This window comes from Carassius auratus, chromosome 10 (genome assembly GCF_003368295.1).
Source record: "Carassius auratus strain Wakin chromosome 10, ASM336829v1, whole genome shotgun sequence".
Classification (NCBI taxonomy): Eukaryota; Metazoa; Chordata; class Actinopteri; order Cypriniformes; family Cyprinidae; genus Carassius; species Carassius auratus.
In genome coordinates this window covers 13,304,509-13,310,506 of record NC_039252.1, presented here as the reverse complement: position 1 = coordinate 13,310,506, position 5,998 = coordinate 13,304,509, and positions in this window count along the sequence as shown.

Sequence of the window (5,998 nt, the reverse complement as noted above, 5' to 3'; positions counted from 1 at the left end):
TCCAGATCCTCCGCCCAGGGGCTGGTCTGATAATATACTGCGTTTCCCAAGACGACGCAAGACTCCGCCTGGCTGCCGCGAGCGCTCTCAAAGTCCCTCGTCAAAGCCAAAGTAATTTCATTTCTGTCCTACGTGGGAGAAAGGAAAATATTTATAGAAACGGAAAACGGCGTATCCAGCAGGCATAGTAAAGAACATATAATCTTTTTTAAGACAAATACTTTGTTACAGCCTGCCTATAGCATGAGCAGCATAACTAGATAGTGACAGTAATTTCACAAATTAACGATTTCTGACATTTTAATTGACGATATGTCGATTTTGAAACATAATGAAACCTTGACAATACAATTGATAGTTTAAATAAAACGCATAATAATTATATTAAGTATGTAATTTAATTATTTCAGCGGCATTTAAGCCCTGATAGCACACTACATCTCGGAAACGTCTATTTGATATCTGCAAGACTTTGCCTATTTTTTAGAGTGTTTGTTCATCTGCAATGGGACGTTTTATTTTAAATGTCAAATAGACGTCTATTATAGATGTCTTTAAGATGTTTATGCTTTAGAATGTAGGTCTAGGTAAACCTGACCTCTGAAAGATGTTTGTAGACAGCAGATATGTAACAGACATCTATAATATTTAACATTTAACAGACAGGTTGTAGGACTTGCCACTAGAGGGTGCACTATCAAAACAATAACAATCGCGTGGTTTGATGCCGCTAAGAAGGAGCGTGGAATGATGGGATTTGTTGTCTTCTACCCAACCGCTGACGGCCATCAATCAGACGATATGAAAACAATTACCACTTGTTCAACAAATATCTGTAATCTGGACAAAATATATAACACTAGCGGTTTTTGGATATTTTACTGCAAATATCTTACAAATTGTACCTTTAATCGCATTGCACAAAACTGAACGATTCTCTCACAACCCTTGTCCATAAAATACTTAATGTCAAAAGCTGTGTTACTATAATAAATATTAACTAATTTTGGCGTGTCCTATTATAGGCTATTTTTGTGTTTCCGTGACATTAAAAGATACGAAGAGATAGAGCGGTCTTGTCTTTTATACGACTTTATGCTTAATACAACTAACTTAACATTAACCAAAATCTGTGAAACGTTTAGCTAACTTAATGTAAATTACATTTCAAATGGGTCGAATTTCAAACAGCGTTTTTGTCTCGTAAAGGGACTTCGGAAGAGGAGTTCGTCGTTCCGAACAAAAATGATCAATTGAATCGTTTCACGAAGTAGTTCAAAGCTTTTCAATCAGTTCCCTAGTGAATCGGTAGATCATGCACACTAGTTCCTACACTGGGGAAGACTGTGGCTCAGTAAACAGTGGGACAGTTGATAAATCAATTTGTATAGCGTCACCATTGCTATTTATCAACAACAGGCAGGACCGTTATATTTTAATATTATATTTTAGCTATTTAAGGTAGCCCCATAAAATGAAATGTAAATGTTCTATTTACTGTTGTGCAATGCTTGTGGAATGGATTTGTGCCAAAAAAAAAAAGAAAAAAAGTTTGCAACTTCTTTCATCACAAATTTAATTAACTGATATAATTAAATTTTAGATTATTTAAAAAGCATCATTTCATTTTTTTAACTTAAAATATAGCCTACTTTTCTTTCTCCATCAGGTGGTGTGGCCAAAGATTTCATTGGTGTTTTGTCATCATTGCAAGATGTCAGATGCCAAGGCACCAAACACTGACACATGACCAGACCGCTCCACTGGAACTAAATACTGTGAGTACTTTCAAGACTCTGAGTTTATTGTTTTCATTCCAGGTAATATGTGTAAATGTTTAGAGTTTTTACTAATGTGCTTTATTGTTCTCAGTGGTATCTACCCTAATAGTCTGTTCCTTTTTTATTCTGAGGTCACCATAGCCACCCAGATCCAGTCCGTATCCAGACCAGATGGTAGATCAGCATGACCTCTACAGCCCTGAATGTCAGCTAGATGAGCTCCAGAGACATATCCCCTCCAAAGACATCATTGGCCATCAGAACAAGACCACGAGAATCAGACAAGTCCTCTGCTCAATCTGCCCTGTGTTGCAGCATAGAATTCAACCAGGCCATTCTGTTTTCATCTGACCAGAGGAGAAGTGCTGAACTGGATGATGTCATCACTGAATTACCAATGAATTGACTTTATCTGACTTGTTATTGTCCCCTTGCATTATTGACAAACTATTTTCCTTTTTGACCCTGTAAAGCTAAGCTGCTTTGACACAATTAGTATTGCATAAATCACTATATAAATAAAGACTTGACTTAATTTTATATAATGTACACCTGGTTGATTTTTATTTTATTTTTTACTTTTGCATCTTTTTAAAGATTGTGAACAGTAGTAATATTCGTAAATGTTTGTTTGCAGACATTTTGTTTAGAGTGTTTAGCCTTCAGAAATTTACTGAAGGTATAATTTTTGTGGAACTAATTAGCTACTTAAAAATAATTGAGACGGCTTTATTTTTTAATTTTAATTTTTATTTGCAGTTTATGCATCAGACAAAAGAAAATGCTTTAGTCTAAGAGACATTTTTGCAAACAGCTGAAAGGTAGTTTAAACCGAAGGTTTAAAAGGTAGCCTGGACTAAACGGCACATAAAAACTGATGATGCATATCAAAACGGGTCTGAAGGCAACTACGACCTTCATGATCAAACAGAGGAAAGGGTACACTGTCAGCAGCTCTTCTTGATCCATTATTATAATTTCCATCCTGCAGTGTTATTTCTCGTCAGCAGTGAGTCTCTTGTGGCATTGGCTAATGTGGCTGTAATAATGTTTTAGTATTCAATATCTTCACTGCTGTTTCATGCATTTTATTATAAACCAAAAGCAACATCAGAGATTCGCTGCATGTTAAAGCGGTCCTGACCCTGATGAGAAATGCAAATGGAGGGAGCCCATCTCTTCTTCTTTCCCTTGTGTAAAGTGATGTAGCCATAAGCAGTCATGCAGAATTCATGGGAAGCGCCTCTTACACATAAAATAACCAGATTAAAAGACCTTGATCTTTGATATGTATACTCTTTGTGGTTAAGATCTGGGAAGCAAGTGTATATCCAATGATTACCTGTCTAGTGATTACATATTTAGCTACAGTACCTGGTGGGTTACTTACAACTTCTTCTACAGCGGGAAGTATTTCTTCTATCAAAGACTACAAAGTTGAGCCAGAACTTGCATCTGAGCTGAAATCTCTCAATCAAACATTAGAGAGAGCACAATTTGAACAGTCTAGACAATCCTCTGATCTCTGTTCTAACTGTTTGTTCAAACCAGGTCTGCATAAAGCCTGTTTGAAAGACGGATCATTTAGCTTCTCAGTGGACCATGGGCATACAAAAAAAAAAAAAAAAAAAAACCTTTAGAAAGTAAATCTCTTTTGCATCTTGAGTTTATTAAAGTATTGTTACCATATGTTGGTATACTTGATGTATTCCCGATATTACAAAATTAATTTAGTCACAAACACATTTGTGAAACTGTTCTCATTGGTAATCTTAAAGGGATAGTTTTCCCAAAAATGAAAATTCTGTCATTAATAACTCACCCTCATGTCTTTCTAAACCTTCATCTTTGGAACACAAATTTAGATGTTTTTGATTAAATCAGAGAGCTTTCTGAACCTGCATAGACAGCAACACAACTATGTTCAATGCCCAGAAAGGTATTGACATCATTAAAATAGTGCATGTGACATCAGTGCTTCAACCAAACTTTTATGGAGCTATGAGAATACTTTTTGTGTGCAATGAAAAAAAAAAGACTTTATTCTACAATTTCTTCTCTCACTTAAAAATCTGGAAACAGATTTTAAAGGGTTAGTTCACCTAAAAATGAAAATTATTCCATGTTTTATGCACCCTCAAAGCATCCTGTCTATGACTTTCTTCTTTCAGAAGAATCCAATCAGAGTTATATAAAAAAATTATCCTGGCTCTTCCAAGCCTTAGAATGGGAGTAGGTTAGTGTTTTTGTTCATTTGTCTAAAAGTAGTCAAATAAAGTGTGCGCATCCATAATAAAACGTGCCTCACACAGTTCTGGGGGGTGAATAAAGGCATTTCATATTACGGATGAAAATAAAGTGTGCGCATCCATAATAAAACGTGCCTCACACAGTTCTGGGGGGTGAATAAAGGCCTTTCATATTACGGATGAATGCACTTTATTTGACTACTTTTGGACTGTTGAACAAAAACACTAACCTATTCCCATTCTAATGCTTGGAAGCAACATGATAATTTTAAATATAACTCAGATTGGATTCGTCTGAAAGAAGAAAGTCATATACACCTAGGATGCTTTGAGGGTGAGTAAGACATGGGCTAAATTTAATTTTTGGGTGAAATAACCCTTAAAAATCTGTTTCCAAAAAAAAATCTGTATTTGATTTTGACACTACTTAATGTGCCTATTTTCAATTTGCCATCTTTAAAACGTGTTTAACTTTACTCGTTTGCCTACTAAAATCTCACTTTTTGTAACAGCTGTCCTTTTTAAGGTATTAATGTTTTTATTAATTATTATTAATAAATTCACTGTAATTTCTTAATTATAATTAATACAATTAACATTAAAACGACAATACTAGTAAAATAAAGGTTAATTATATTAACCCAATCCATCACATGACTGGGTTTAGCTATTAGTCACAGGTTGTTGTGTAGGAAACAGTCAATAAAATGCATTTACCAGCTACTGCATATAAAGATATGACTTTAATTCATGATATTTGTGTCCTGACAGAGTTATGGCTCCATTAGCTCTTATGATTAATTAAGCACCAAATCAATTTGCAGAAGCCATATTGCTTTGCGCCTGACTGATCTGATTTTAGCTCAATATTCAGTGAACCCAGTAAGCCAGATGTCTATAACAAGTGTGAGGAGGTAGGTGCCAGACATGTGTTTAGCTCATTGGAATTCACCTGTACGTCACAGATGTATATGACAGTAATTTAGTGCCAGGCTGACATTTACTATCCTCGTAAATGACATCATATGGATATTGTTGGTGTGAACTGAGATCTCACTGATGTGTTGCCATTTGAGCTCCTTAATACGATGGCAGTTTGTGACCTGAGGGAACAAAGACGCTGTTCAAAACCCGACGATCATAATTATACATTCGCTCTCCCTCCCAAGCAATGCACAAGATGGTTATGAGCTATCAAAACTTCATAAGAATCATGTTAAATAGTCTCACTTTGTGTGGTGTAGTTGCACAATGTTGCTTAAACTGACAAATGTGGTCCACCGAGACACCAGAACTGTTACCTGCTAATGATGAAGAATCTCACAAAAGAAGTTAATGAGATATCACCCACACATTTACCTCATTACTGTGAATACTTGATGACAGAACAGTCTCCCTATGAGAAATTCATCACTGAGGCTGACAACCAAAGTCACTTCACAGTTATTGTCATTGTCATTCCCTTCTTCACTGAATTGAGACAAGAAGGTATTTATAACTACATGCATTTTACTGATCAGCTAGCTAACCGATAATGAAAAAACAAGTGTAAAAGCCCTTGCAAGTCGCATTTGCTAGCAATGTGATCATTCAAACCACCTCAGGAGGCTATATACGCAATGGAACAGCCTCAACATATGGAAGCATGTTTGGGAGCAACAAATAAAACATGGTACATAACAGCTATTGCATTTTATATCAAAGCAATTGTGCCCTTCTAATGTTTTTAGTTTGTATGGGCTAAAATGTCGAAACACATTTATTCGGGCAAGTGTAAACGCAATGTACACACCCAATTGGATAACAATGCGGTTAATCAAATGACACATAGGCTATATTCCAAAAGGAGGAATCGTGAAGAACAAAGAGAAGATTCCTTGTTTGAGCATGATCAAAAGCTGGAAATGTGGGTAGGGCAACATAGAGTGAGAGAATGAGCCACAGAAAGAGGACGACAGCTGGCTGTTA